This window comes from Manis javanica, chromosome 12, assembly GCF_040802235.1.
Source record: "Manis javanica isolate MJ-LG chromosome 12, MJ_LKY, whole genome shotgun sequence".
NCBI lineage: Eukaryota > Metazoa > Chordata > Mammalia > Pholidota > Manidae > Manis > Manis javanica.
Window position 1 is genome coordinate 93,637,126 of NC_133167.1, and position 21,017 is coordinate 93,658,142.

General features: G+C 39.7%; 1 long non-coding RNA gene across 1 annotated transcript in view; it reads right to left on the reverse strand.

Annotated features, from left to right (window-relative positions):
- Positions 1 to 2,985: 2,985 nt before the first annotated feature.
- The window catches only part of LOC140845225 (uncharacterized), a 63,657-nt gene continuing 45,625 nt past the window's right edge, over positions 2,986 to 21,017 (reverse strand). Inside the window, exon 3 of the long non-coding RNA XR_012123999.1 lies at positions 2,986 to 4,166. This is a non-coding gene — a long non-coding RNA (uncharacterized lncRNA). The remainder of the gene's footprint in view (positions 4,167 to 21,017) is intronic.

Here is a 21,017-nt window from a genome sequence, read left to right on the forward strand (position 1 = left end):
GGTATGTGAGTTTTTCAAACAGGAATAATGAAAGTGGAGCACTAACTCAGCCAGAAAAAGTTGTCTTATGCTTTATTTGTATGACCCATAAATGTATACACATGAAAAGGGAGAGAGAGAGGGAGGGAAACCCATGATTTAGAATCCCTTTGATCACTCTGCCTATGAGAACACTTACAAGCTGCTTCATTACCAAATTTAGCCTTGGCTTTTAAGGAAGCTGTTGACTTCCATGCACCTGTTTTGTTATATGTCTTTAGAGAGATGAAAGTCTACGTTAACAGCTTTATTTTTATTGCTTTTCCTTTGATTTTAACTAATTGAAATACAGGATTGACAAATATTTACATAGTGCAAATTAGCAACACATGTCCAACAACAGGGATTACTTAAATATGTGGCTATAGCAATACAATGAAATACTATGCAGCCATTAAAATCTTGTGCAGAATAAAATCTCTTATGGGAAACTACACCATACTATTAATTCAATGTAGCTGTTTAAGAACATTATTTAAGCATGATCCTGTATTTGAAGGGTATATACTAAAATATTTGTAGTAGCTATCTGACTTGGTAGATTCTGGGTGAGTTTTAACTCATCCTTTTTGCTTAGCTGAGTTTTCTGAGTTTAATGAACATGCAATAAAGAAAAAGCTACAATAAAGAATTTTGCAGGCTAATTTTTATCAAGAATCATTTGGATAAAATGTGTACATTCAATGAAGACATTTGTTAAACAAGCATTAAATACCTATAGAGGATCAGAATATATAAGATATAGAAAACATGCCTTACTGATTTGGGGATACAATGCATGTTACTTGCTCAAAAATAATCAAAGGATTCCACTGCTTAGAGGAGGACATTCCATCTCCTCTTAAAATTCATGGTATTCACATATCTGGACCAGCACTATCTAACTGAATTATAATGTGAATCACAGTGGTAATATTAATTTTTTTGTAGCCACATTAAAAAAGTGGAATTGATTTTAATAGTACATTTTATTGGACCCAATATATCCAAAGTATCATTTCAAAATTTGATTAACATAAAGGTCATTATTTTTTCACACCAAGTTTTCAAAATATGGTGTGTATTTTACGTAGCACATTTTAGTTGCTCAGTGACCACATGTGGCTGGTGGCTAGTGATTGAGGAGCTCACCTCTAGAATCCAGTTTATCTCTAGCCTAATTCAGAATCCACTTTTCCTCAAGTATACTATTATATTTTTTGCCTTTACTCATGCTGTGTTACTGAAAATGAAGTGTGCTCCTTTACTTATTTACTTCTAGAAATACCACTCATACTCCAAAAAAAAAATTCTGACAACTCCTCCAGAGACTATCTTGATCCACTGGAACAAACTGATGACTCTCCCCACTGAGCCATAGTTTTCACCTCTATTTGATACATGGTTAATTCTGCCTTCTGTTAGAATTAGTTGTTTATCTTTCTCTTCAATTACATCAGAGCTGTAAGTGGCAAGTATTATCTTATTCATATATATCATTCATTCAAGAAATTCTTTGCATTAACTGATGCTCAATAAATGTTTGGGGACAGGATCGAGCTAAATCACCACCACCACCAACAACAAAAAGCAAAGTAAGGAGAAGATGCTTACAATTGTGGAATTAAGTAAAATAAGCCACAGGGCTGAGGACCTCGAGGTACAGAGCACTTGCTGACCAGGGGGACTAACTCACGTCTTCCTGAAGACCCCAGCAAGACCTGAGCCCTGGTTCAGCCAACTCCCTCAATCTTGTAGTCTTCTGTAAGTGTACAAGGAGTCTTGCACCAGTTTCTTTCTTAATGTACCAACTTTTTCCTTAGGGCAGAAGTTAAACACATGTAAACTTTGTGTTTCTCTCTGTTGTTTCTAACAGAACAACTGAGCCAAGTCTAATCCTAACAGAATGAGTGTGCCAGATGGTAAAAACCTGACTTGTAAACAAGCATCACCTATAAATTACAGTTTGTGAAACAGCTGATTTCTGTGTCCCTCTGACGGAAGAATAACCCGAGCTTACTCACTGATGCCTAAAAATTTCTTTACTGGGACCAAAACCATTTATTCTATAGTTAAAATGCAACTACTACTTGGAAGAAAAAGTTTATAGATTTAAATTTACACTAAAACAGCTTAAAGTTAGAATCCATGCAAATGTATAGCAAAGAATGCTGAAGGTGAAGTCTGAAGAGTTGTTTTTACAATGTAAAAATCGTTTGCCTCATGACAGTTCATCGTACCACCCTTACAGAATGTCAGAACCTTGAAAAGATCTGCCCCTACCCCACAACAAAAGAATGGATAATACACTATGAGGAAGAATGGATAATACACTGTTGAGCAACCTGCCTGGGGCAGGAGCTGGAGAGGGGCAGGAGCAGCCACCCAAAACAGAGGCCCTGCCCAGACAAGGGAGTTGCCCAAGGAAGGACCTGGCAATGACAGAGTCCTTCTTAAGAACTTCCAGGGCCAGTGAGTGTGCAGTTCCACACTTAGGACAGTCAAGTGGGACCTGTCACCCCGTTCACCTCTCCTGCTCTAGTCCCATAGGAGTCATAGATGGCAGTTGACTAATCTGCAACCAGGGGAGGGAGGATGGAGTTTTTCTTTGAAATAAAGGTCAAAGTGTTAAATATACATTGTACTAGACACCCTAAAACCTGAAGCTTATTTAAATTGATTATTGGGTTTTTTTTACTTAAGAGTGATCAGGAAAGTCATGGAACTCCCCAAATTTACATCCAGGATCAAGGGAGGGACCCAACAATAAATACAACCCATGTGAAGAAGTGAGGAAGAAAATATAATTTTTCTTTATAAAACTTTTTATTGTCACACTTCATAAATCCTACTTGTTCAGTTATCCATTGAACAATAAAAACAGAAGCAGTCAAAAACCTTTGCACATAGGAAGTGCTAATAAACGTTTGAATAATTTAATGAATAAATCAATGATTTATGCTTCTTGACTCATTAAAAATATTGTCTACTGGAGAAGGAAAATAGGCTCAGAGAAAAGAATCCAAGGATGCCTATGAATGCATGCGAACAACCAATTATGATTCAGAGAAGGTTGTGCTGATTTTAAACTCTTTCTGGTAATTTTGTACACACAAATCCTCTATTGGGTGAGTAATTGCAGGGGAATATAATTTTTGGAAAAAAAAAATCCCTGGGAGTTCTTGATGTTAAGCACCCCGTTTTCACAAGGCCAGGACTAGGAAGGAGCAAGGCAAAGGGGAGGGAGTAGTATTTAAGGAGGCCTCACTGTCGGAGCAACCCTGCACTTGCAGGGCCCTGAGAGAGGCAGAGAATCAGGGCTTTGAAAGGAGGCCAACTCTGGGGGCTAAGGGGGTGTGGCTGGTGGAGAGAGGCTGACCTCAGGTCACCAGAAGCAGAGAGAACCAGCAAAAATAGAAGGCTGAAAAGAAACCAGGAGACCCAAACAAAAGAAAGGGTAAGGGACACAGTACAGAGGGTTCAGCCAGAAGAACCAAACGTGGCATCACTTGTAAGAGGTGAGCAAGTGTTTGGGGAACGCAAGGTGCAGCCAGAGAGAGTAGGAGCGGTGATGAAACAGAAAACAGACAGAAAGTGAAAAGCTAAGAGGGCACGAGATGCCTGGGCCCAGGGACCTCCTGTGAGCAAGACTGCAGCACTAGCCTGTAAATTCATTCTCTCTATGAGTGTTGGGGACATTCACGTGATTGTGTAGGCCTGAAGCAATGGGATACAATAGAGGAAATCATCCCTGTAAGCCTCTATTTCCTCATCTGTAAAATACAAATAATTTCTTCCTTCTATGGCTGTTAGAATTAAAAAGGGTGTGTCTAGCTTCAACCTCTTCACAAGGATCCACAGAATGGGAGAAAGTGGGTCGTGCAGAGGGGGCAGTCATTTCTGTCCTTTTAAAAGTTCCATCCAATACAGGCGCAGGATGTCCTAGATCTCAGACATGGGAATGAGCTGTGTGCGTGGGTGTACATGTTCACACACGCATCTGTGTTTAACCTTTACCCAGATTAAACTCACCTTCTGACACTGCTGCTTCAAGAGTTTCTCTCTGCCTTTGGAACGTTCTCTTCCTTTTCCCTCCCCTCCAAAGCTGTGAGCTGCTCCAGCCCAGGAACTCTCTCCGCTCCCAGCACCTGCCACAGGGCATGACACAAAGAAAATGCTTATTAAATACTTATAGAAAAAAATGAAGAAAAGAAATTCAGTGTCTAGAAAGAAACCCATTCAAAATCCCGATTTTCCTTGGAGCGCACATGTTGGTGCCTTCTGAAGTTACTGTGCCTTTTCACTCACTTTTAATTTTTTATTTGGAAAATTGTCATCTCTTTTCCCTAAAGAGATTTAGAACTCTGAAGCTGGGTCTCTAAATTAGAAATGTCATTGTAGCGTCTGAGACCTGTTAGGGACCTGTGAGAATAACGTGCCAGTGAAGCAACTCAGACACTCTGGATGCCATGGAACACCGAACAAATCCCTCAGTCTAGCTGAACCTCCGTTTTCGCAGCTCAAAAAGGGGAATAATATTTGCCTCATCAAGTGATTGAGGCTAAATCAAGGTCTAAGGTAGGCTTCTGTGATCACACCGTTTAAAATATCAAAACTGTTCCCCACCTCAGCCCCCTTCGTTTTATTGCTCTTACCACCTTCCGATACACTATACAGTTTACTTAATTCATTCTGTTCATTGCCTGTCTTTCCCCACTGTAAATTCCATGAGGACAGAAAAGGATATCATTTGAGAAGTGGAAATACGTCAGGACCAAGCCCGCCGAGAACTGTGTTCCGGTCCTGGGTCCCCTGCCCCCAGCTGCACATGGATGACTGGGCACACTGGACTCTGATCACAGGAGGAGGAAACGGCCTTGACACGCTCTGAGCACTCATCCCATGCTTCCAGAACAGGGATTCTCAAAGTATAATCCATAGACCCTGTTGGGGTCCCCAAGACCATTTCAGTGGGTTCACAATGTCTAATTTTTTTAATAATAATTTTCCTTTTTTACTGAATTAACATTTAAAAGCTACAGGTGGGTAAAAATCGCTGGTACCTTAATATGCATCAAGATGGTGCAACACGCTATACTTATAGTCATTTTCCTTAGTCATATACTCGCAGTAAAAATAAAAGGAAATAAAATAAGATGCCAGTTTCACTTACAAATGCCCTTGATAAAGCCATAAAAAGCCACTCATGTTAAAGATCTTGACCCTGCGACACGTGTATTTTTAATATCCAAGGACTATTAGACTAGGAATCTTGAGTAGGAATACACGTGAAGCACTCCGCCACAGGCCTGGGGGTAACTGGCTGCCGTCTTGAGGAAAAGCACCTGCACGACTGGGTTGTGAGTTGAGTTGGCTGCTTTTTCATGGAACACTATTTTTCACTTGAAAAAAAAAAATGACTGACAGGGAGACTGTGGTTACTGGAGTTGGATATCTGGCAGACATGTTCTCAAAAAATGAATGAAAAGGATGTGTCACTTCAAGAAAAACTGACAGTGTTTGCTGCCAGTGATAAGATTCGGCCATTCAAGTGAAAACTGAATTTTGGAAAACTAGTATCTGCCACTTTGAGCTTCACTGCCTCCCAGTTCTTAACAACTTTTTGAAGTGATCAGAGTTGGTATTAATAATTGTGACTTTTAAGCAGTAGGTAATAAATGTGCTACCATTGGCATGAGTTAGCAAAGCATTACAAATGACCAAATGACCAAAGCATGTGTAAGAAATCCACTCAAAGTGCAAGACAGACTTTTAAAGAGATTTTAAAATATTTTGAAAAGAGATAAAGAGGAGATTTTAATGTTACATAGTATAGAATCTTCATTGATATGGTTTCAGGGTCCACATTCCAACAGTCTTCAAATAAAAATACCCTAAGTTGTCTGATAGGCTATTTAAATACTCCTCCCTCTTTCAACCAGATTATCTTCATATACTTCAACCGAAACAATATAGCACAACAGACTGGGTACAGAAGCAGATAGGAAAATCCAGCTGTCTTCCCTTAAACCAGACATTAAAAAGACTTACAAAAATGCATAATGCTACTCTGCTATTTTTTTTTTATTTAGAAAATATGGTCATTTTTTACACACAAAAAAATTGTAACATGTAATGGCTTATTACTTTAACTCACACATATGTTTTAATTCCTAGTATGACAAGTATTGACAGATATAACCCACATAAACAAAACCTGTGTTGGGACCTCAGCAATTTTTGAGAAGGTAAAGCAGTAGACCTTAATGTTTGAAACCATAACCATTGAAAACTGCTCCTCCAGAAGATGTAGTAAGTAACATGGCAGGGAAGAAAGAGCATGATTTTTGAAACAGGTTGTTTTTCAATTTTGGATTTCCTACTTACAAGTGGTCGATTTTTGGTTACTTATTTAACCTTTTAACCCTTGGCTACACCATGTTTTGAAGTGGGGATGATTATATTTACTTTCCATTTTCTTGAGGTAAGGATTTATTCAGAAGAAAACTGAAATGTATTAGGCAATTTAAAAAGGTTTCTCCTTTTTCTTCCTTAGACCCAAATCCAAAGAAGGGTCAAAGTCAAGGTCAGTCAGCAAGTCCTTTGTGCACATTGCACACAAACTTGAATCTTTAAGAATAGTTGGCTCTACTAAGAATAAGCCAGAGGCCAATTAAATCAAATTAAGAAATGAAAACAAAAAAATTTGAGGAGGAGCCCGAACCAGGGAAGCACCCACCCCCCAGAGCACTCACCCATGGTCTCTGAGAGCACTTTAGTAATTTGTCCCCCACTGGCCTACCACCGTCAGCCTTCCCTCTGATTGGGATGACTTGCTGAAATGAACTGAAGTCTGTGTCCCGACTTGACCTGGTCTCTGACCTGCCCCAGCTCGTCTTCTGGGCATGATCCTTGATCTGATCACTTTAACCTGTGGCAGCTTTGTCCACAGGTCCCACACCGTGCTAGCCCTGTCAGTAGTGGAACATCCCATCCCTGCTGGAACCAAGGCCAGGGCCACTCTAAACAGGATGCTCTCCTGAAAGTTATCCAGGCTGAGAGCTCAACCCTGTCTCTTCCTGTCTTTTGTTTCAAGATTGTATTTTAGTATTGGGGAAGCAGGACTTGTGCTGTATCTTTGCAGCTGCTCATCCATAGGAATAAAAGAACAAGCTCAGACAAAGAGTTAGCCTCCATTCAGAAAATCCACCAAGATCCCACTAAATGATGGGGTCATGCGCTTAACTGTGAGTGTGTTGTAGAAAATCTGATGATTTTGTGAGGACATTCTGGATGTTCTTTAATCCTGGGGGAATAGGATTATTTCCATTTTCATAGTCCAGAGGAATGCTCAGATGCATTAACTTTTAAACTCTCGGTCAGGGTTTCCTGGAAATTCTTTTCCAGAGCTGCAATGCTGATCTGGTTTCCAGACATTTTACATCTGATCAAATGGAGTGAATAGCTGCCCTGGGAATATTTTAATATGTCTGCTTATTCACCATGGAAGTAATGAGCTTTAGGTCTGCAAAATGCAGAAGGAGGGTATGAGCATAGGAACAGAAGTAGTGATGGAGAAGAATGAGAAGTTGTGGAAGATGGAGGGAGAGAAAAGGCCAGACGGATATCTATTAACCAAGAGTAAGGAATATAGTCAAGAATTGCATCAGGCTTTTAAATTCATAGCTATTTCATATTCACTACTATAGAAAAGTTCTTAGTAATACAAGTGTACATTACTATGACAGCTTGCCTTTTTGCATTGTGGGTAAAATTGCAATTTTCCAGAATCTCTTGCTAGGACTTAGTGCATCTCCATATCAATAGGTGTTTCCAAGGGGTGGAGAGAAGTAATCTATCTCCATATCAAGAGGTAATTATGAGGGCGAGTGAAGGCATATCTGTATCTGAGAGGCTGGGTGGGGTCTCTTCTTCTGTAGCTGGGTCGCAGGAGACATGGGAGAGCAGAAGTGGGCGACTGCATGTAAGAAATAAACAGATCTCTCCCACTTTATTTCTCCCTTCGACTGCTTTCAGTTTCAAAGGTATTTTGCCCCGGGATTTTCCCCCCGGAGTTACATGCATCATGTCAAAATCTGACAATTGCTAGGGCAAAGTTGTCTGAGTGTATCTCTGAGATGAGAAGTAAACTTTCCAACCACAGACTCTTACTGTGGTCTGCCGTCAACCCCTGTGATCATTGGACTTCTCACGCTTTGGTGTCTCATCTATGAAACTGGAGTCATGTTTCACCTATCCTCTGCAGTCAACACTGATAGTCATGGCCACCAAAACCCAGCAATTGCCACTTTGAGATTAAAAACTTCAGTCTGAGCACAAGAAATTTGTCAGGGCCCAAACACCACCACAGCCTCCTCCTGAGCATCCTTCTTTGCCTCTGGCACTGGCTGGGAGCTTAGATTAGCAGCTGTCAAATCTTAGAGAATTCTCTCTTTTAAAAATAAGTATTTTTTTTTACCCTTAGCAGTTGAAAAATCACCTCTACATTTTTCTTAACTAGAGCTACCTCTGAAAACTGTTTCCCAAGACTGTCCTACCCAGTGGATGATAACTTAATCCAACCCCTTTGCCACATCAGAAACCTGGCTATCACCCTAGATTCTCAGGACTCCCTCATTTCCCAACACCTAGTAGTATGCCTAGCACATGCTAAGCTCACTTGATCTCTACCACAACCTCTACACACACACATACAATCCTAAATTCTATCTTCAAGACTTTTGCCCAAACTTATTTTGTTCCTTCCCATTTTGTTTCATGTTTCCACTCTTTCTGTCTTAACTGTAAAATAAAATTCTATTTTTATAACCAATCTCATTTTTTTCTCCATGTGTTGTTCTTTTTCCAAAGCCAACTATCTCCTCAGAACTGCTTCTGGGTTCATGTGAAGGCTCTGAAATTGTCTTATCCACAGAAAACAAGACTTGTCTGCTTTGAAAAAACCTAATTCTCAGAAACAGGGTGTCCCATGGATAAGCTTTTTAAAATTCTTCATTAGCTCTTGGAAGTTTTATGAATTCCTTGAAGTTTTACTTAACCTCCACCTAGAAGACATTTAATTCCCCATTTAAGAGAGACACCCTTTTAAATACCTGTTCACTGATTTAATGAAAAATGCTCAAGGCTTCTATGCTAAATATTTTGATTCCACCCTTTGACCAGGATTTACTTAAGCTTCGCTGAGACTCAGAAGCCAGGAGGACCCTTGGCTGAGGAAGGGGAAGATGCCTTTGGCTGTGTATTACCAGCAGTAGAGGTCACAATCGAACACCTTTTGTATATTCTCCCAACATATTCCTACTCTCAGTCTAGTATAAGAAAATCTCAGTCTTTGAACATGTAGAACTCATGATCCGGTGCCTTTGAGAATCTGTGGATAAACCACTGGAATCCTATAAAACTCACTCTTGCTGCCTCTCCCCTGTTGGTTCCAGATGTAACTAACATGTCAGCTTGCCCTTAAAAGAGGGAGAAGAGGTTAACTCCCTAAACTACACATTGAAACCTCCATTGAGAAATATCTAAAGAGGAGAACCAGGGAGATTTCAAGTAATTTGGATTAAAAATCCAGTTCTGGTACTTACTTGCTATATGACTTTGGACAACTTGCTTAATTTCTGTGCCTCAGTTTCTCCATATGTACTGAGATTATAGCATGTAATAAGTACTCAAGTCATGCCTCTTATTGTTAATATCATTATCAATATTAATAACAGTAACAATAGCAGAAACAGCTTGGCCATATCATCGTATACAATATCATATATCAATGCTGTTGGGCGGCTGCATCTGGGGCAGGTCTCCCCTGCACAACTAGGTGAAACTTCAACCTGGACAAAGGAGGGTTCTTGACTCTGACTGAGAAAGAATTCTCGAGCAGGTTGAATGAGTGTAAGAGTAAGGAAGGAATTTGTTAAAGCGAGAGTAGCAGTGAATGGCAGCAGCCATGCAGGCAGCAAGAGAGTAAGGAAGAATAGGGGGAGGAAAGGGAAGCTCACCAAACTCCCGCTTGGCATTTGGCAGATCCCTTGCCAACTCCTGAAGGCAGGGTCACCTGGTGTCCAGTGTCCCCTTGAACCTGCATGGTGTGGGAACTAAGCCCCTACCACCCCAGGATTTGGGGGAGGTACAGAGCACTGGATGCAGTGAGACTATGTTCTGAGAACGTTCCAAAGGCAAAGAAAGATTTTCAGACAGGCTGCTAAAGAGCACGATCATGCAGCTGCAGTTCTGTCTGAGTCATCCAGGCAACGGGAACTCAAATCAGAGATCTCAGTAGCCCTTCCCTACTTGTCTGAAGTAGAACAGAGACTTGTGAAGACTTGTGCTGAAGTCTAGAAAATGGAATGTAATAGCAAAGTAACAAAGACACTCACCATTGGACAAAACACAGTAAGTTAAGCAGTGAGAAGTATTTATTTAAGGCAAAAAGTATACACTCGAAAAAAGGGAAGTGTGGGCAGCCTCAGAGAGGAGGTGTGGTTAAAGGGTTAGGATTCTGTCTTTTAAGGTTTTCAAGAATGGGGCAAAGGGCAAGGTGGGGGGGCGACATAGGCTTGACATACTGTCTCATGATTTCTCTCTCCAGTGAGAGACATTATGTTACCATCCATAGTCTGTCCTCTCGATCTTCTGTAAAATAAGCTTAACACAAGGAATTTATTGATCCTGTTCTTCTCCAAGGTAGTGGTTACCCTCAAGCAGTGGGGACATATCATTTAGGACTACTTGCTCTGCCCTAAGATAGAGTTGGTTATTGGCTGATTACCATAAAATATGTTAGGAATCTCTCCTCCTAATTGCCTGGTTTTTAAAATGCAATCTTAGCGTTAAGATAGAGTTCCTCCTGTTCTTACTATACTATTAATCACAGCATTTTTAATCAGAGGCAGGAAAAGTTAATCATGATGCTTGTCCCGTGTCCCTGCCCTGCCTCATCAGCATCACTGATGTTAGCAATCTCAAACCTGCCTGAGGTTAGAATGGTATCTACACCCAAATCAAGAAACCCTGCTAATGTTGCAGCATTACGTATAAAGTCCCAGGAAAATGAACCTACTCTTGCCTTTATCACTGGAAGCTCTCCAGTGAGTTTGCATGCCACCTCCAGCCCTGAGTACTTCCTACCCAGATGTTATCAAGAAAGTCACATGGCAGGGCTTGTAATTAATATACTCATATACAATCAGAAAATGATTCCTGAGGGATATTATGCTGGGCATAGTCAATCAAATATCTGCATTTTATTCCTGGCTAAGGTTTTTGCCCTTCAACTTTGCCAGTTCTCCTAAACAGCTGAGTTGGACTGGTCCTGAAGAAACCTCAAGGTCCTTCCACCCCCGCCCCCCACCACCACCACACACACACAACCGTCTATTCCCCCACCCCCTTAACCCCTGTGAAGGCACAGCCAGCCCAAACTCCAGGCCTCATTTCCTGGCTGCCACGCCTCCTCTTAGGCATCCAAGCAGACACATGTACTTTCTCTTCTACCTGGAAGTTCAAAAGAAAGGACAGGACTTTTATAATCTCACTGACCTTTTAGTCCTCAGGGGTTAGAGGTAAGAGTGCACAACCAGCCAAGAAGTAGGGCCTGCCTTAAGGAAGTGTAGGATCTGGGGAAGACAGAGCCATAGCCAAGAATGGTCCTTGAGACCAGCTGTCTACCATGGGGCTTTGAATAGACTGGCAGAAGCTTTTGTCTTCATCTCTCACTTCCCTGGCCTCACTTTAGAATGCAAGCCCTGTTCATCTGCCCTGTTAGTTCATCAAAAATTACATACAGGAAAATGATACTCAGAAAGAAAGCACATCACAGGCCACATTTGCTTTTGTATTGCACTGTGCAGCTCTACTATTACTCCAACACCCGTCTGTCCAATGACAGTTCATTTTTTCCTTGAAAGCAAAGGAAGAAAGCGACCATGCAAAATGGGAAACCTTTTCTTTCAAAAAGAAAATACACTTCCTGGGGCCCAGACTGTGGTCTCTTGATACCATTTACCACTAAAATGAGCCTGGAATATCTTGAACTGGAAAGCAAGTGAGCCATGAACAGCTATGAGTGTCAAAAAGACACAGAGGCAAACTTGAGGACCACACTGGTCAAAGTTGAGACAATTTAAGAATCAAAAGAATAATGACTACAATAGACCAAAATACTTCAAATACATTTGAATCTATTAGCTGATAATGACACCCAAAACAAACATCCTCTCTTTAGGAGGTTGCTAAGAGAACCAACTCATTATTCTGGGAAGTGGTAAATAAAGAAAAGGAATGAGCATCTCCTTTAATACCACATAGTAACCAAATAGTTAATTAGGGCAATTTTCTCTCTATTGATCATTACAGAGAACTCATTGAGAAGGAGGAAGAATGATATCATCAGAATCTCACTATTATGCAATTCTTAGTGAATTAAAGGATGTAGGCAGTAAAGATCAATGACTACTAACATCACACATAAAGAGACAGCTGGATATTTTTGGCACCTGATGGAAATACATAACATCATATATGAAGTGTCTTGCCAAACTTGAGCCTGAGTCCTATAGAATATCCAGATCTCAGCACCAATTCGAAGGAAATTAGGACACAGGAACATATTAAGTGACACCAGAACAACTCAGTCAACAAAATACAGAAGGCAAGTTTCCTTATTAAATAAATTGCAAGGGAAAAAATAAGGAAGAGGAGGACCAGGAGGAAAAGGAGTCTATAGACTGAAAGAGACTTAGAAATCATATTGATCAATTACAATATATAGCCCATATGGAGCTCTGATTTGAATGAATTGTAAAAAAAAAAAGCAGATACTATGAAACAACATGGAAAATGTAAATGTCGACTGAGTAGTGGCTGATACTGAGGAATTACTGTTAAGCTGAGGAGAGATTGTGAAAAAGGCACTGTGGTTACTTATTTTTCAAGAGTCCCTATCTTTTAGCAAGGCTTATTGAAACGAGGCTAAAATAATATGATATTGAGATTCAAAATAAATCTGACGATGGAGAGAAGATGGTTGATGTGAGTAAATAGTTACTCTAATTTTTCATGTCTGAAAGTTTCCATATTAAAAAGCTTATAAGGTGAGTATACAAATGTCAATTGTTTTCCTATATACCAGCAATGAATATGTAGGAACGGAATTTGAGAAAACAAAACACAATACCATTCACACCGGCACCCAAAAAATGAAATACTTAGGTAGAAGTGAAATACTTAGGTATAGATGAAATGCTTAGGTATAATTATTTCAATATGAAAAAGAAACACCAAATATAAAACTGTACAAAAGACACATCTGGTTTTGGACAGTTATCCAAAATATACAAAGAACTCTTGAAATTCAACAATATGAAAACAAACAACCTAATTAAAAAATGGGCCAAAAACCTTAACACATCTCACCAAAGAGATAAACAGATGGCAAATAAGCACATGAAAAGATGTTCCACATCATATGTCATCAGGGAATTTCAAATTAAAACAGTGATAGACTGCTAGAATGGCCAAAATCTAGAACACTGTTGCTGGAACACTGACACCAAATGCTGATAAGAAGCAATAGGAATTCCTATTGTTAGTGTGAATGCAAAATGGGACAGCCACATTGAAAGATGGCTTAACAGTTTCTAACAAAACTAAACACACTCTTAACATATGATCCAGCAATGGCACTCCTTGGTTATTACCTGAGGGAGTTGAAAAATTATGTCTACACAAAAACATGGATGTTTATAACAACTTTATTCATAACTTCCAAAACTTGCAAGCTACCAAGATAAGATGTCCTTTAGTAGGTAAATGGATAAACAAACTGTGATATATCCAGACAACGGAATATTATTCCACCCTAAAAAGCAATGAGCTATCAAGTCATGAAAAAACACGGAGGAAACTTTAAATGCATATTACTAAATGCAAGATGCCAATCTGAAGGGGCTACCTACATACTACATGATTCCAACTATATGATACTCTGGAAAAGGCAAAACCATGTAGACAGTGCACAGATCAGTGGTTGCCAGAGGTTTCAGGATTGTGTGTAAGAATAAGAGATGAATAGGAAGAGCACAGAGGATTTTTAGGGCAGCGACCATAATGGTGGATACATATCATTATATATGTTTGTCCAAATCCATAGATTATACAACATCAAGAGTGAACCCTCATGTAAACTACGGACTTTGGGTGATAATGATGTATCAGTGTAGGTTCATCAACTGTAACAAATGTACCAGTCTGGTGGGAATGTTCATATGGAAGAGGCTGTGCGTGGGAGGAGAGGTACTGTAGGGGAATTCCCTGTTCCTTCCTCTCAAGTTTGCTGAGAACTTTAAGTTGCTTTAAAAAAAAAAGTCTTAAATAAAATTTTTTAAAAATTAAGTTCATAAGGAATAAATAGGTGAAAATAGTGGTATGGGCCTATTTTCTCATTTTAGAAATACTTAATATTTACTGTAAAACTTTTAAATTTCAGTACAAAAAACAGTAAAAGTGCCTTGAAATCTTACAGAAATGAACATTACCAACTTATGTTTTCCTACTGAAAAGGCAAAAAAGGCAACTGAATTGACAAGTTAATCTTCTTTCTCAAGCTTAGTTCCAGATTTCACAGAACTGAGAGAAAAAGAGATGCTTGTAACAAGATTTGATGTCCAGTTCTTCTAGGTTAAGAAAGTATACATTAACCTTGTTTGATGGGAGTTTGACCCATTTGTAGTTTTCTATGGTAGGACATTTTGATTTTATTTTTGGGGGAGGGAATTTTGTTGGGAGGCATTTCATTCACTTGAGAGAAAAAAAGCATGAAGATATTTACCTAGTAATTGGAATAAAACCTAGGCCACTGTAGTTATGTCATAGCTATAAGGATAGGAATAAGCAATTGGCATCTTAAAAGTCCAACCTCAAAAATCTCCTGGATTTCTCTAAAAAGTCTGCGAGTATAGTATTGACATCATGAGTCTGCTTATGTTAAGCCCTTAGAATTAGCAAATTCTTCAGTAGTTACTGAAAAGCCTCATATTTCTTCCTTACCCGTAACACAAACAAAAGTGAGAACTAGTTCAAGGAAGAGATTTGAATTATTATCAGATTACATCACCCTGGGTAAATGAACCTATTTAATTTCATGTTCCTTAGATAAGTAGAAACAAAGACTTAATTTGATCAGGGGATGAAATGGCATTGGAGGGGTAGTTAAGAGACTAAAAAGGATATAGTGGGACATATGCTAGAAGCATACTGACTTCTTATAATCTTTTCTCCCTCTTTTAAAATTTGATCACCAATCATTCTCTGCCTAGATAACCAGATTATCTTTTGTACTTTATGCCAAAGCACGATGGAGCACTGAGATTTTTGCTCTTTCTTTTCATTATTTTCCTGTCCCCTTCCCATATGCCAGTGGCTTATTCCTTTTTGATCATTAGATAAATAATATTTTTATTAAGGAATTTTAAAGAATACTTCTTACCTACTTTAGGAGCATATTCCACCCCCACTCCCCCAATTTTGAGCTTGCTAGATACAAGGCTGGTTCTCTACCTCAGTAGGAACCATCAGAAAAATTAAATGAACTTGCAAATAAATAAAAGAGAACAGTGGATAGGGTTTTGTTGTTTTTGTTTGTTTTTCAGCATGGTGTGAGGCTTGACTTTCTATTTACTGATCTAATTTGCACCTTTGTAGAGACAGAGATCAACTTATAAATTTTTGTCTAGTAGAGATGTAAGTAATTTCTCTCTGGTGGAACAGATAACCCCAAAGGTTACATTTTAAGCTGAATTGGACATTAACCAGCTCTATATCTAACCTAGCAGTTTATTAAATTGCCTATGTATATGGAGCTTTCTAAATGCCTTTTTGACCAGTTTTAATATCTTTCTGGTTCCCTCATTAGTTAATAAGTTGAATAAAATTTTGTGCACGTCTTCACTTTACAGTTGTATGAAAGTCATGTTTTTTAACCCTTTGAAAATTATACTTTGATCATCCAGTTATGTCCTCCAACAAAAGTTTGGCTACTGTTTTTACCTTACTTCTTTTACCCCTCAAATTTCAACATTCATTTTCAATGATGGTTCAAGTATTTAAGGTGTTCTAAAAGTATGCCACAAGTTGACATTTTGTTTCTTACATATGTCACATTCATACTAGCATCTAGGTAGGGGAGAGTATTAGCTCCTAGGTGATCTACTAGTAACTATACTCCTTTAACCTAGTTATACTCTCTGGGCCTCATTTACCTTATTAGTAAAACGGACCCAGGAACAGTCCCATCCCATAGGGTGATTGCAAATAATAGGGGAGAGCATCATGTAAAATGCATAGAACAGTACTTAGTATATAATAAACCCTCAATAAGTCTTAGCTATTATTATCATACCTGATAGTGGATTTGTCTTGAAGCTAGCTTCTCATTGCTAGAAATTATTTTCCTTACAGTGGGTTCTACGGGAGAAGTCAGTCAACCACCCCCAAAAGAAGATGCTCACTGTTGATACTGCCTGGAGAAAGAGCCTCTGCTGTCACAGACTATGGCCAGAAACAGGTCTCCTGTCTGTTTCATGTGTTGGCTTTGAATAATTGCCAGGACTTTCAGGAAAACAGAAAACAGATTTGTAGCATTTATGAAGCAAAGGCCTTATCTGACTTCTCAGGGCTGGTTTGTCACATGGAAGTGAGCTGTTCTATTGCTTTATCCCCCTTGATTTAGCCTCCAAAGATCTGGTTCAATGCATTTCTATTTCCACATGCTAAAACTTGGTGAGGCTTCTCTAGTGCCTTTATTTTCTTTGTAACTTGGGAGGACACACTTGTTTTTGCCAGCTTTTCCAAGCACTATTTCCAAGCACTGCATTCTAATTCCACCTTAGTGGGAAGAACAGTGAGTTGGCAAAAAAGCTAAACTTTAAAAATCATTCGTTTGTCAGAAGAATGGGTGGGGTTTTTTTTTTGTCTTTTAGGTTTAGTTTTTGTTTTGTTTTGTTTTGTTGGTTAACCAGATAAGCTCTAAGGAGAAAAGGAATCAGAAAAACTCCAACCTTTATGAAGATTGCAGGATTCAGGAGTGAGAGTGAAAGGAAGAATTACCAAAACATATTTTGCTCAGTTTCATAACATGGCCATGAAAGAGAAATTGCACTGTACCAAAATGTTTATTCTTCTTTAAATAAATGTTCACAATTCTTACAAATGGTTGTTGCCTCCGGTCCCCATCAATATCTCTGAATACAGGAATATAGATGACATACCAGAAAATACCTCAAACTCCTCCTCAGGAGCACACGTGGGTTGTATATATAGGATATCAGACTGTGAAAAACAAGAATCAGGCTATCTCCCCCACCTCGTATCTACAGTATCACTTAGAAGGAAAAAAAAAAATTCAATAAGTGAATTGAAAGCATCCTGTGTGAATGTCAGATTTCTCCTGTGATTACAGCATTCCCAGCAATAACAAATATTCCTGCATGCACAGAAAAGCTAAGTCAAAATACTTTAGCTTATGCTGTTAAAAACTTTGGTTCTGTGTCTACTGCATTTACAGATGTCACCTCACACGAGGAGCAATAGTAGCTTCCCATGTGACAGAATGATGAGCAAGCTTTCCACTTGGATCACTACAATGGCTTTATGATCAACCTATTCTTCAAAGCGACATTTAAAGGCGGCTTATTCTTATCAGACCTAAAATAATTTATCTCAATAGCAATTATTTCACACCCAAATAATTATAGACTTTTAAAACTGTTATATGTTAGTCACCTGAATGATTTTTTTTTAATGCCAATCTCACCTTGGGAGCTTAACCCCCAATTTCATTATTTTATCCCTGTGAAACTTATGACAATTCCACGAGTGCATTTCAGCAAAAAAGGAGAGACAACTTTCATAAGGTTTGTGGTATGAAGGATACACTTGCATGACTAAAATTCGCAGCATTTTCTCTGCATGCAGTCTAGGATGGAAGTCCACAAAAACAGTGCTGGGGTAGCGGATCAACCTACAAATTGTGAAATGGTGCCTTCTTTTTATTTTGGAGGTGAGATATTTTTGAAATATTAACTGATTTTTGCTTCCTTCTTCAATTCCTTCTTCCTCTTGGTTTGTCCTTGTCCCATCAGCTTGGCACTTCTGAACACATTGCTTCAGGGCACATGTGACACAGCAGCAAAAAAAGTCAATTCAGAGCTTTTGACTCAACAGCCAAGGACTTCAGGAAGCCAGAAAGGACAGGTATGCATCAGTAATGAATTTGGAAGAATGTTTGCTGAGGATGGTCCTCAGCCTGGAAAGCTGATGGCCACTCCTTGGCTGCAGGGAGGGGGGAGGTTGGAGGGGTGATGAGAGCTTAGGGGCGGCTGGTGGCTTCAACACCCCTTTGTGCTCTTTTCAAACTGAGCCTCCCATAGGTGGGGGTAAAGGATGAAAACCCCAGGTAGGTTTGGGGTGATACTGGGAATTAGAAAAGCCCTGTGCCCTTTCCTGGGTAGAAACCCAGAGAGGAAGGAAGATCGGAAGAATGTGGTGTACCTCAACTCATGGGGCCAGAGAATCTCACCAAGTTCCCAGCAGAGACCAAGTAAGCCTGGAAGACCTGGAGAGGGTGACTCAGCATTGACCTACATGTACCGAGGACCTGACCCAGATGAGATGATAGATGATACTGAAGACAGGTTCCAGCATGCCCTACCCTCTAAGCCCTAGCACCACACAATTGCCAGGAAACTCATGCCCAATTCTAGAAAATGTAGGACACCTTGAATTGATTGTCATTTTTTTCCCCTGCAGAATGAAATCTTTAAAAATTTAAGTAGAGTTCTAGAAAATAAATGCATTTCTTGAACAGAGTGCAGACCGAGCTCTGTAACTGGCCCAGTCATTTTCAACCTTTCCTTTTCATATACCCCCTGCCCTCAATTGAGCCCCCTTCCCCCCTACCAAGTGCCAAATACCCTCAGAGTCTCCCCTGCCCCTATTAAAATTTGATGTCAGGAAAGGAACTGATAGATCTTTATGCCAAGATATAAGTGGATGATAAAATTTAAAGTATTACCATACTCAAGACATATTTGCATTTTGGCAAGGATTTCAAATTTAGGTTAGAAGAAAACAACCCATAATCGTGAAATGCCAGGTTTCCATTAAATAATGGGCTGATGGTTTCCTAGGAGGACTATCTCTTCCCAGGGTTCCATGGTCACCCTGTGGCTTGCCTCCCACAGAAAGCAGAAACTGGGTATCTAACCACTATTAATTAAACTCTTCTTAGAGAGAGAGCAATGTTTCTTCACCATTTTCTTCATTATCACTCGGCTAAGGAACCTCAAAAAATTTTTTCCTAATTTTCCTCCTCCATGAAATGTTAATACCACAGAAACATTAAGAGCTGTTCTTAAATACTATATGTACACCTGTGCTTTATACATCAAAAAGCTAAGAATTTATTTGCTCCCCTCCAAAATCACTTTTTGCTACCTTGGGGGACATATTGGCTTCACTGAAAACTCACATGAAGGGTCAATGCAAGATGGGTCCACAGAACCACGAGGAATGGACAGGGCTGACTGCCGTCTCCATGCCCAATCTCCGGCTTGGAAACGACTCAGGCTACACCTGAGAGAAATGGGGACCTGTCCATGCTTTAAGTGCTCTCTGCCTCGGGAGGTACAAAAGGAATATTCCTGGGAAGTTTAGGAAGAGCTGATTTTTATTCTTTGAATTTGTTAAAGATTAATCAATGTTCAAGGACCAATGGAATTTGAAGCTCCTGACTCACCAACGTGTTCCTGTAAATAGTGAGTCAACCCAAATCCTTTTACAATGGCATCCTCTGGCCCTGTTGAACCCTTCCAACAATTGCCCTTTGTTACAGCAGTATGACAGGCTACTTTGTTTGATGGGTGCTCATAATGAAGTGCTGTATACACATGTTGTAATTATAAGAAACATAATAATATCTCATGTTTTAATTGTTTGCTTTCATCTTAGTGAATCCCAAGGCATTTTACACATTATATCATTAACAATAAAATAGGTAAATGTTAATTAAAGCATTCCTCTTTTTTAATATATACACTATATAATAGACTACAAAAGTCTATTACTATGCAAAAATGTGAGCAATCTAGTTAGCACTTGTAGGAAGTTCAGCCTTCTCAGAGTCAATATAGTACCTCACTGGAGCAATCAACTTGCTTTTGACAGACTACACCTTCATGTTTCCAGCTGTTGGTGGCCAAGTACAGCAGCAATAAATTCATTCATTCATTCATTCATTCATTCATGCATGCATGCATGCATTCACCAAATAGTCCTGGGTCTGCTTTTGTCACGTGCCAATGAGCATGGTAAGTGCTGGCTTTCCTTGGCAACTCAGAGATGATCTTAGGGCAAAGAAGCTGCAGGGCATGGAAAATGTGAAGTTTCCTTCCTGGCACTCATTTTTGGGTGTGACAGAATTTTAAACACATACTCACACATGCCTGAAGCTTAAAGTTCCTGTGTCTCCATTAAATTAAACCAAAGCCACAGTCTGCCCTCATCCTATTTGGCACCCCAAAGAATCCTGCAGCCCCCAGACAAAAGCATGCATCTTCTTAGATCATAGCATCCATGCTCACAGACGTTTGTCCTCTGAGAGATTTCCATTTCTCCCAAAGAGGAAGGGGTGGCCTAACTTGCCTGGCAGTCCCCAGTCTAGCTCCAGCCCAGTCTTTCCACTGACATGTCCTGGCTCATTCTGTTCACATTGGCTGGTCTTATTCAGCCGACCCCAGGCATGTCCACGAGTCCCAGACAAGTCTCCTGAGGAGACAGACTAGTGCTCTTTCTGCAGGCAGAGCATGCCTGTGAATATGGGCAATGGGTGGCTGCCTCTGCAGCAGGATGGGTGCTCGAAGGCTTCTTGCATCACAGATGTGTCTGCCTCCCACCACCACGATCTTCTTTGCCTTCAGGTCATC